Raw genomic sequence first — 13,123 nt, 5'->3', positions numbered from 1 at the left:
TTGAATAAAAAATTAAATGAAATTAAATATTGAGGCAAAATTGAAAAAAAAATATAAATGATAAAAAATAGCAATAAAAAAATAAGAACCAAATTAGATACCAAAATTATATGAAATAAAATGCTTATGAATGAAATTGAAAAAGAAATCAACTTCAAAATGCATTAAAAATAAAACAACTAGCAATTAAAAAAATGATAACTAAAATTAATAATAATAAAAAAAACTGATAGGACACATGTGATTTTTTGAAGGGCTAATGCAAAATACAAGGTGATGAAAGAGAAAAAAGGGAGAAAAAAAAAAGAAGTCTATCGAAGCCCAACCATTGCTCATCGTGAACACTAGCTTAACTTCCAGGAAGAGAATGATACGATGCTTCCAATGCTATCGTGGAAAGAGAAGTTCGACTATCAAGAGATGTCGCATACACTGCTTAAAGAACAGAGGCACATTCCACTCATCACACATGCTAACCACTTTTATTTTTTTAATTGTATTTGTATTTGTTAAAAGATTGATTTGTCCTCATCCAAATTGATTATAACAAAAAAAAAAAAACTATAATGAAAATACAAAAAATACCACTAGACATCATTTTATTTTTTCTCTTAAAGACAATGTAGTCATTATACTTTGCAATTAAAGTAGCAAAAGACCTAAAAGTTATTGCACCATAGTTTTATTTTTTATTTATTTTATTTTAAGTGTATTTAAGTCATTAAAATGTGCTCTAAAATGTAGAAAGACCAATTTATCCATAATTAATATAATAATAACAAATAAACCATATGGAAAAGACTGAATTGTCTCTAATAACTAGTTAAATGATTTTGTTTAAAAATAATAAAAATATCATTTTTACTATTTCAATCTACAATGAACTATGTCTTTGGCTACAATGATCATCTTGATTGATAGTTTTTATTTTATTTTTAATTATTGAAGGAATGTAATTATAAAAAATAAAAATAAATAAAACACAAAAATTGTTTTATGCTATTTGGCATCCAAATATTATATATCGCCAACACAGTAATGCATATTAAAAAAAAAAAAAAAAGGTGTCATATCACTCCATTTTAGTGTCGTTAATATAAAATTACAAAAAAAACTACTTGATCATTTAATTATGAAGTATCAAATCTCTATTATTGTAAATATTATATATAAGAAAAAAAATAAATAAAAGGTTGATTGGAGTAGACATTACTTGTTATTTCCACTTGAATCCTATCTATATCATAGACTTAATCAAAGAGATTGACTCGCAGAAATCTCCTTACGCAATTTGCTAAAATATATCATCTTGAGGTGTAGCTTGAATACATAATTCGGATATTTATAAAGTTAGCTAACCAGGACAGAAAGAAATCAAGAAATCGACTTTGGCAACTTTCCCTTTTGCGAATCTTCTGCTGGCTCTCTCATGCCTTTGGATCGACAACTTTGCTTGTTCCAGTCCTCATGATCCAAAATGGTCGACCCACAGCCACAAGGCTGATCTTGGCCAAGTTAGGATGAGGATGAGGATGAAGTCAGTGGTTAATTCAAGGGTTACTGTTTTGTCTCCCTATCCTTATCAGCCTTCCCCTTGCACTCATGATCTCTCATTGTGTAAATGCAATAAACATCGATGGCTTCACCAAGAAAACGACTGATAAAAGAAGCTTTAAAATCATGGCATCTAATAAACAAGCTCCTGTCGATTCGGCCAAATATATATCATGATTGCACAAACGACATACTTGAAGGGTCTATTTATTTCAAAAGTGTTTACCAAAAAAAATTAAATTTTTTTATTTTAAATTAATATTTGTTCGGTACTGTTTTCAAATCATTTTGATTTTTTTAAAAAATATTATTTTGATATATTTCCGAGCGAAAAACACTTTGAAAAGCAACCGCTATCACACTGCCAAACACCCCTGAAGCCAAGCAAATTATCGTTTCATTTTTGAGAAACTTTATAAATCCCCAAATATATACCAAAAACTTAAAAAGCTCAATGTCTCTTTCACATTTCATCTAAACACAAATTACTGTGGATTGAAGTAGTATAATGATAAAATTGTCATCGCTAAAGAAACTTGTTAACCATGCAGTTAAGGGTAGAGTTGTATTTTTCATGAGATACATTTGGTATTAAAAAAATGGCTAGGGATATGATCCCTTCAGATTTTTTGAGCTTCAATACAAATATTGATTTGTCTTTCAGGGCACAAAAGTTTTTAGGCTTCATTAATATAAGAAGGTGGTGTTAAATGATTCGGATAAATTGTTTAAGAATTAGGAGTTTTATATAAAAAAGGGAGAATTTTATTCTCTTTGATTTAGAAATTTCAACCAAGCCCATTTAAAGGTATTAAGCTTAATTAAATCAAGAAATGTGTAATTTGTTTTAAGTCTTACCGATTAAAAAATGAAACCTATGAAAAAGAAGTGGACTTTTATACATGACAAGAACGTGGAATTAAGCTCAATCTTACTTTTTTATTTAGTATTTTTTTTAATTTTATCTTTTAATATTAGGTTGTTTAAGAATTAGGCTTTGTATTTTTTTTAATTTGCTTTATGTGGAGTTATCCCAGTCTCATGAATTTATTTTTTTCTTTTAATTTTAAACTTCAACAATGGATCTGTTATAAAAGGAGCTTCATAATGTTTTGTTATTTTCCTTTTATGAAGTTATCTCAGTCTTATCACCCAAGTCGCAGGTTTAATAGGTTAGCTTGAATTGTTCTTTTGTGTCCATTTTGTAATTGATTTTATTTTTCGATTTCATTCTTCAATATTTGGTTGATTAGAAATTGGGCTTCATATTTGTTTATTTGCTTTCCATGAGGTTATCCTGATCTTATGACCTGCGCTGCGAGTTTAGTAAGTTAACTTGAGTTGAATTGAGTAACTAGTTTTGTCTTTTTTTTAATTTAATATTTTTTCAATTTCATCCTTCAACATTGGTTTGATTAGGAATTGACTTTCATAATTTATTTTGATTTTTTTTATAGAGTTATCATTGTCTCATAACCCAGGTCATGGATTTGATAGGTTAACTCAGGTCAATCCAATATATTACAGTCTCAATATTTGAAAAAAATTATCATCCAATGTCGATGTATCAATATTTAAAAAATATATCATTCAATATACATTATATTTTGAGTTTATGATTAAAACTGTTTTTATTAGAAAATACGTTATCAATACAGAATACTCTTTTTTAGGTAAAAAAATGGATCTAACTTGTAGCGCAACATAACCTAATAATCTAGTTGATGGATCAATAAATTCTATACACGATCCTTTTGTTTAAGAAGTCCATCGTGAAAAGGACCAAATACAAGGTACTAACCCAACATGCTTGGGCTTGATAGAATGCCAAGACCAAATGACATGGGTGTGATATCCCATATCGGAAGCGAGCGTCCAGAGCCAGGGCCTTATAAGTGCATGCTCACCTTGACTAGTAAGACGCGTTTTGGGGCTATGCGTGGCTGCCAAGAACAAAGCCGTGAGGGGGACTTGGGTGGAAGCCCTGGACATGGGTGGATTGGGAGGCCCAAAGAAGACAATATCTTGCTAGTGAGGTGGGGTGTTATATTTGGTATCAGAGCCGAGGACGGCTCGTCTTAAGGTGGGGGGATTGTGATATCCCACATAGGAAGTGAGCGTCCAGATCCAGGGCCTTATAAGTGCATGCTCACCTTGACTAGTAAGACGCGTTTTGGGGCCATGCGTGGCTGCCAAGAACAAAGCCGTGAGGGGGACTTGGGTGGAAACCTTGGACATGGGTGGACTGGGAGGCCCAAAGCGGACAATATCTTGCTAGTGAGGTAGAGTGTTATATGGGTCTGGCTTGCTTCCAAACCCAAAGCCCTTGGGTTTAATTACATGTTGAGCTCAAGTGCACTTAGATCTGGGAAGATGCCATCCCCAATATCCTTGGACTCAGCTACATATTAAGTCCACATGCATATGGATCGATGGGATGTCATACCCAACACCCTTAGGTTCATCTACGCTGTAAACCCAAGTGCATACGAGTCTGGAAAGATGTCAGACCCAACACCCTTAGGTTTTAGTAGTGCGTTAAACCTAAGTGCATGAGAATCTGCCAAGATGTCAAATCCAACACCTTTAGGATCAGATACATGTCGAGCTCAAATGCTTGTGGGTCTAACAAGATGCTAGACCCAACACTCTTGGACTCAGATACACGTTGAGCCCAAGTGCTTATGGGTCTCGCATGATGCCAGACCCAACACCCTTGAACTTAGCTGCACGCTGAGCCCAAGTGCCTACGGGTCTTACAAGATACCAGTCCCCACACCCTTGGGTTCAACTACATGCTATGTTTACGAGCATATGGGTCTGGCAAGATACTCGACCCAGCATCCCTGGTTTTGGAATTAGTCCGGGTTCGAATACATCAGGAATTGAAAGTCTTTATAGGCGTCATACCAGGTCATAAGGCTATGTTATAGTCTTTAACATAAAAAGTTAAGAATTTAGGATAGTCAATTCTCTATACTCTTAGGCATATAAAAGTTCTCCAAAAGCCTATCTTATTCCAATCATCATTAATGTTGATTAAGGGCTATTTTTACCAACATTAATGTGGTGTACATAATAATATATAAAATCTCCTATAGATCATCTGTATTTTCATCAAACATTAATGTATAAAATCTCCTTGTGTAAGGGATGCTTCTTCTCATCTATGTTTTTAAGAGGAAATAACTCTCTACCCCTTTAACAAAAAAAAAAAAAGAGTTAAGGGGCTATAAATATCCACTGAACCATCAAGGTAAAGAGTTCACATTTTTCATATTCTCTAAAGTATTCATATTTTTATTCTCAGATCATTTATTATGCATAAATAAGAACAAACATTTATGTTTTGGACTTTAAACTCATTTATTTATTTTATTGCAATCCCTTATAAAAAAAAAATCAATGACTTTATCATCAGAGGATCTCTAAATCCCATAAAAAGAAAATGTTTTGCTGGTGTCAGGATTTTTATCACTAACTATCAATTATTAAACTTTGGAAGAGAAAGTATGGAATTGAATATATGATCATCCTTTATCCAAACACTCAAGATTCTAATTCCCTAAGTATAATAGATTTTGGGAAATCATCACTAGTAAATACTAAAATTCATTCACAATATATGCTTTGACAAAATCCATATGTTCTGACTCCCGAACTAATAACATTAGAGTATATTTGTGATCTAACATGTGTAACATCCCTTCTTCGTAATATTATTCTTAAACGTGTATGATGTTATGTTTAGAAAAATTAAGTCACTAATAGTTGAATCTCATTTCCATCTTAACCTCTTAATTCTGTTCTCAAATGTCAAAAATAAAAATAATAAAGAAAACCCAATCTATATTTTGTTTTACTTAGGGAAATTAATGAAAGAAAATCTACAATTTAAAACTCATAAATATTTTTCTCATTTTTTTTAATAATTGTATAAACATTGACAAACCTTTAAAAACAATTTTGATAAAACAGTACCATAAAATTGATAAATTACAATGAAAATGCTGATGAAAAATATTTCATTGATGATTTCTATCATAAATAGATATAGAAACTTTCCATCGGTAATTGTTGATGTAAATGCATTGAAACTTTCCACCAATGAAAATTCTAATGGAATAGAGAGAATAAGAAAATAATAAAAATTGTATCGGCAATTCAATAAGAAATATGACATGTTAGTAATTATTGATGGAATTTTTTATGAATATTCCACTTGAAAAATTAAATGAAATAAAACCTAACAGTTCTCTCTTCCCCTCCATCTTCTTCTTCTTCCTTAAAAAAAAAAAAAACAGCAACCCCATCTCTTCTATATTCTCACAAATTCAACCACTATCCTCGTAGATTTAGTCACCCAAATCACCAGCATCAATCTAAATCTATCAATAGTGTCAACATTTATTTTTTGGTTTAATTTGTTGTGAAGCTTCACCATACCAAGTAAGCAAATATATTTATTATTTAATGAAATCGAGTTTGATTTTGTAACTTAGGTGTTTTATAATTGAAGAAATGATGAGTTATTTAATAGGTATCAAATATATTTTATCAATTTTATTGTCAAGTTAGAAATTGGAGGAAATTTGGAGAAATTGAATTTTTATGGAATTGATAATAATTAAAAGGTATTAATTTAGGTTGAATAAGTTTGAATTGAACTTTACAAATGATGGATAATTAGTTGGGTACTAATTATTTGTTAGTTTTATTGTTCAATTCATATTTTGATGTAAAATTGAATTTGTGTAGAAATGATAATTAATTTTTAGATTGTAAATTCATTTTGTATAGCAAGTTGAATTTTGAATTGATAGTTACATTATTAATAAATGTTGTCATCAATATTCTATATAGGTTTCATAAGTGATAGATGATCGTTCTTGGTTGTAATAAAATTCTTCCAAATTGTTGTATAAGCAAGATTATCTTAAAAGGGTTGAGAGTTTTATTAATTTTATATTTGTTGTTAGTTTTATTGTTCCATTCATATTTTGATGTAAAATTGAATTTGGACAGGAATGATAATTAATTTTTAGATTGTAAATTCATTTCGAATAGAAAGTTGAATTTTGAATTGATAGTTACATTATTAATAAATATTGTCATCAATATTATATACAGGTTTCATAAGTGATGGATGATCGTTCTTGGTTGTAATGAAATTCTTCGAAATTGTTGTATAAGCAAGATCATCTTAAAGGGGTTGAGAGTTTTATTAATTTTATACTTTCTAATCCAAAGTATATTAGTGAAGGTGAAATTAAATGTTCATCTATAATGTGTAAAAATAAAAAGTTCCACCATAAAGATGTTGTGACGATGCATCTATTTAAAAAAAAGGTTTCTAGATGGAGAATCTAATGTTCCTTGCGAAACCATATTAGAAATGATGGTTGACTCAATTCTAGTTTTAGAAACATATACAAGTTTACAAATGATAATAGTAATTCTTATAGGAGTATGGTGATAGATACAATGACAATGAATCAAGATTATTTAGGTGAAGGTTCACGTAACATCCCTTTAGATGAAGAACCAAATGTAAAAGAAGTTAGGTTTTTTGAATTTTTAAAAGATTCTGATAAGTGATTATAGAATGGACATACATGTCATAATAAATTGTTAGCTATTGCATAAGTATTTAACATCAAGTCAGATTATAGATTGAGAGATGTCGGTTATGATAAGATCCTTGAATGAGTGAAAAGCATGTTATTTGAAGAGAATAGGCTGAATGATAACTTTTATGCTGTAAATTCCATGAATACTAAAAAAATGATTTTTGTCCAAAATTTTACATGCTGTACCATGGTGAATATGCAAATTTTACTGAGTGCAAAACCTATTAGCATGCTCGAAATAAACTTAATAGTGGTAGAGGAAGGACACTTATCACATGTAAAAAACTAAGATACTTTCCAATCAAACCAAGGTTACAAAGGTTATTTATGTCCCCCAAAGATTACTAAGCACATGACATGATATTATTCACATGATGAAATGGATAGAGTTATGGTGCACCGTTCTGATAGTGAAACTTGAAAATAGTTTAATAAGGCACGTCTTCAGTTTTCAATGGAACAACATAACGTATCTATTGGCTTATGTACAAATGGATTTAATCCATTTTTATCTTTTGCTGCACCATATTCTTATTGGCTAATCATACTAACAATTTACAACTTGCTTCCTTGGATGTGTATGAAGTTATAATTCATGTTCTTATCTATGGTCATACATGATCCTTACAATCTAGGTATGAATACAAATGTTTATCTTTGACTATTAATTTATGAGCTGAATCAGTTATGATTAATTGAGGCTCTAACATATGATGTCTCAAGAAAACTAAATTTAGATGAATATGGTAAATGCATGGTGGGGAAAGTTTAAAGTTAGATAAATAATATATAGTTTTTTTAATAAAAAAATTGAAAACTAATTAATGTATGAATTGACTTTTAAGGAAGTATTTTACTAGGATGCAGAAAACAAGTGAGCGATTAGGAAAGTGTGGAAAAATCACAGTGCAATTAGAAAAGTATCAAGAAACAAAATGTTATATTACTTGTAAATTTGTAATATTTTATTTCCTTACATAATTTCTATTTAATAAATTTATATATTAGGTTGCGTGATTTGTAGTATGATGCCTATAAATATGTAATGAACAAAGCTAAATATAATGACTTAGTGTTGCGGAAACAATTATAGACCGAGGCATGTCATGGAGAAAAATTAGAAAAAAATTTATAGAATATGTGGCATCAAATGGATTTAAAAAGAGCTCACGATGGGTCTCAAAACAAAAATAAAGAAACTCGTGGTTCAATGAGTAAACATACTGGGGAACTACTTCCCTTTGTGGACCATACAAGGCACTTGATAAGAGCTTGTTGTTGTATATTGAATTATTGTTATTCAATTTTTAATGTAAAATAGCTTGGACACGAACTAATTCTAATAGAGCTATATAAGGAAACTCATACAAAGAAGGTGGATACGGGGAAAACAATGAAAATGTTTGTCGATAGTAGATCAGAAGCATTGTTGTGAGTTTTATTTTTGTAATTATTTTAATTAAAATTCATATTTATTTGCATTATTAATATGGATTTTTTATTTTAATTTTTTTTTGTTTGTAAGAGACATATAATGTTCACATAGTTGTCAAACTTAGAAAAGACACTTCCATCATTTCTCCTCACAATTCTCAATTATGGTTGGAGGTTGGATCAACTAATAAACCCAATAGAAATCAGGTTGATGGTATGCCTATAACATCAATAAGAGATATAACAACAAGCCATACTATTTCAATGGTAGGCACATTACATTCCAGCCTAAGCCATATATTGGTTCGAGATAGCGTTAAGGAACAAATGATTGAAATGAGGGCATAAATAAAAGAAAAAAAAGCATAAGTCAAACAAAAAAAAATTAAAAAATGGGAGGAAATACACATATTTGGCTTTACATTTTCTTTTCCCTCCTGACGTTTTCAGTTTAAGATCTCTTTCTCTCCCTCTATTTTTTATGGAATTTTAATATGTTTGAGTTTTTTTTATATGGAATTCATTTTAATATAACTTTTGTTTATGGAACTCATTTTAATATAATTATTGTTAAACAAGATTTTTGTTGTTGTTGTTGTGAGTTCTTAGGATTATAATCCCAAATGCATTTTGGGGATTATACCATAAAAAAAAACACAAACAAATGTGACATTCTAATAGAAGTATCAATAGAATTGACTATTATGTTGGCATTTCCTTCGGCAATGTTAGGTCATATTTTGTTGTAAAGTTATAGAAAGTTTTGGAATTTTTTATGGAAACACCGACGACATATTCCATCAAAATATTATGTTAGTGATGCCACAGAAAATGACTTGATGGAATATGTGAATAAATATTTTCAACGAAATATGCAATGGAACATTTTGTCGACAATTAAGGAGAATTTCCAACAAAATATTTTGTTAGTAATTAATGTTGCTGATGGAGCTCCCAGCAAAAAATAAGTTGTAAAATCTAATTTTTTTAATTTGAATATTTCATCTAAAATCCCATAAAAAAAAATTTACCAATGGAATCTACGATAAAACACAAATCCATGACAAGTATATTGCTGGTGACATTTTTCCATCAGCTATTCCATTGGAATAGTGATTGTAGACATAAGTTTTTCCTCAATGGGGAAGAAATATTCTGTCAATTCTTTCTAATTTTCTAGTGATGAGAGTAAGCCACCAACTAATGCTCAGTTGAATGATTCTATATCATGAATCAATACTTTTCTAGTTATATGAAAATATATATCAAGAAAAAAAGGAGAAAGATGAAAATGCATCGGAATTTACATATTTATACACCTTCAAAACTAATATTGACAAGAGCAAATATCAAGATAAACAGTAATTTTGGTGTTTTTTTTTATCATACAAGTTTGGTTTGTTTATTTTAAAGATATATTTAGAAAAAATTAATAAAGTCTTCTAAGTATTGCCTTGAACAACCAAATGTTCTTAACCATCTGGTCAACCTTATAATTATAAATTTAATATCCTTATATTAGCTTTCACACAAGAAAACTTAGCCATTTTGTGTTTGGATTTTAAAAATCAACGCATCTAAATTCTAGATAAAACTTGATAGAAGTTAAGATGATAACAAAGAGACAATGTAAGTGGATTTCATAAAAAGGATGGCCCCTCCATGTATAAAACTTGCTTTTTCGTTTTTGGTTTTGTGCATATTTCCTTCATGATTGCAAACATTAACTTAGGCTAATTAACATATTATATATGGGGTATTTGAGAGTGTACTAACGATTGCGGTTCAAAGTGCTTTTTACTGGGAAATACATCAAAATAATATTTTTTTAAAAAAATTATTTTTGATATCAGCACATCAAAATAATATGAAAACATAAAAAAATTAATTTTAAGCAAAAAAAAAAAAAAGTTCTAGATTTTTAGGAAACATGATTTTAACCGTATTCTCAAACACTGCCGAAAAAAACATAATGCTTTCGCAAGGAGAAAAGAAGGGTCATGAAAATATTAAACAAAAAACTAAAACCTCTTGAGAAATTACAGTAGTTCCAAATCTATTGTTTTTGTTCACTTAAACAATATAATAATGTTTTTGTCCTTCCATCCAAAAACTCAAAATTAGTTCTTAAGAGCATTGAAGTCTTTTCATATGGCCCATTTGTCATTACCAAATAAAGCAGGGATAAATAAATATTTTCTCATTTTAATTGCACAGTAAAACGATCTAAATATCATTGGAAGCAAAAACATTAAACCTAGCATCAAGGGATATTTTTGTATTTTCACAATAATTTTTTGGCTATTATTATTTAAGCTGAGGGGCATTTTGGTAATTGCACAAATATAAAAATAATAAACAATTAAAAAGAAAAGTGAAACTACGAAAACAACCTTAAAATAAAAAAAAATTAAGCCTGGGTCAAGTGGTGTTTTCGGTTTTTCACAATGGTTATTTTGTAATTACAAAGTCGGCTTAGGAGTAATTCTGTATTTGGCAAAATAAAAAAAGGTGGGCGTGTGGAAGGAAGCCGTGCCTTGCAAGCGACATGTGTGATGCCTCTTGGCATCCAAAGAGCCCTTCCACCTTGTCATTGAAAGCATTACTAAGTCCTTTTTTTATTGGTGCGACGCGTGTCTCTATTGGTGGTTTAGTTTGGTATTGGTGAGCATTCTATTTTTTTCTCCTTCCCTCTCTTCCCTCAAAAAATATAACTTGCCCCTCTTGGTTATTGATGTCTCAATTTTAGTTTTTATTTTTTTAATTTTAATTTCTTTGTCTTGGTTCTTTTGTAGAAGTTTTTATTTTATTTTCAATTTCATCACTCAATATCAATTTATTAAATATTATGTTCTCCAATATGGTCCCCATTCCTTAGATTTCAATTTGATCCTTATTGTTTTGATTTCTAATTTTTTTCTTGGTTTTTTTTATAAAAATTATTATTCTTTTTAATTTCATTATTTAATTAAAATATTGTTTTTATTTTTATATTAATTTAAATCTTTATTCTTTTTAATTTTTTTTACCCTTTTACTAAAATAATTTTTTTTATTAATTTCAACTCTTCAATTAAATATAATCTTAGCTCCGATTCTTAAAAATACACGTTTGTTATTACTTTAGCTAAACATTATTATTTTTTTATATATATAAAATAAAATTCAGCCGACCAAGCCCAGTGGTGACTAGCTTGCCTTTTATAAGTGGTCACACTTTCCATATCTCTCAATAGTGGATGGATCGCAAGCCGTAAGGTGGTCGACTTTTCCAAGCAATTAACAGGTATTTTACACTCTGGGCTTGTCATTTCGCTGTCTTATCTTATGGGTGGTCTGTCAAGCCCCAGCTGTCGTGGAGGTGGTGGCTTTTAAGCCTTTAGTGATAGGTGGAGAACATGGTGCAAATTATTTTTAAATTTATTTTTTTTAATTAAAAATAATTTTTTTATGTTTTTAAATCTTTTTGATGTGTTAATATAAAAAATAATTTTTAAAAATTTTAAAAAAATTATTTTGATGTATTTCTAAGTGAAAAATACTTTAAATTACAATCATTACTATAATTCCAAACAAGGATTTAATTATAGTGGAAAGAGATTCTAAACAGCATAAAATAATATAGTTCTAGATTTATTTTATAAATTATTATTGTGAATTGTAACAGTTAATTAATGAGTTTATGGATAATATATTTTTTTCATATTTTTTTTGTTATAAATAAAATAACTAATATATTATTAAAAGTAAAAATTCTAAATTGGCATCTAGAGGCTGTTTTGATTCTTCATTGTTTAAAATACAATAAAATGACTCAATTATCATTAAATAAAAAAAATATTTCATCGACTTTCAGGGTTTTTTATATTTTCATTCTGATTTTTTATTATAATAAATGAAAAAAAAAATAAAATTGATAGTTCGATAAATATAAATTTTTAATTTAAATTGGAAAGTGGGTGTTCCAGTTGCTAAACAATGGCTTCCTGGACGGTGTTAAAATCATCTCGGTAGCACATGCATCCTTTGGCGGAGCGTGTGGATAATAGACTTTTGTTATGACGCCGACAACCTTTTCTCTCCCCTCTTCGATCTCTACGCTGAACCCACTTAATTTTTATAGCAGCCATTCAATTCATTTTTCCTTCATACTTGATCCCTTTTAATGTGATCATCAATTGTTTAATTCAAAATTATTTATAAAATTGATTTTTTTAATTTTATTCTCATTTAATTTTCTCATTTGTCATATTTGGTTCCCAATGTTCTTTTTATTGTTATTTTTCTTATTAAAGATAATTTTTAAAATTTATTTTCTAATGATTTCATCCTCCATTTTTCAATTTTATTCTTTAACATTTATTTAATTGGAGAGATTGGGCTCTATAATTTTTTATTTATTTTCTTTCTATAGGATTTTTCACTAATTTTAAAAATAACATGGATTATCTTAGGTCTTTTTAATTGCTTTTTGTGTCTAATGGTGCTAAACCCAAATTTCTTGGT

This window comes from Populus trichocarpa, chromosome 13 (genome assembly GCF_000002775.5).
Source record: "Populus trichocarpa isolate Nisqually-1 chromosome 13, P.trichocarpa_v4.1, whole genome shotgun sequence".
NCBI lineage: Eukaryota > Viridiplantae > Streptophyta > Magnoliopsida > Malpighiales > Salicaceae > Populus > Populus trichocarpa.
The sequence above is the reverse complement of the archived record's forward strand: the minus strand, read 5'-3'. Positions refer to the sequence as shown.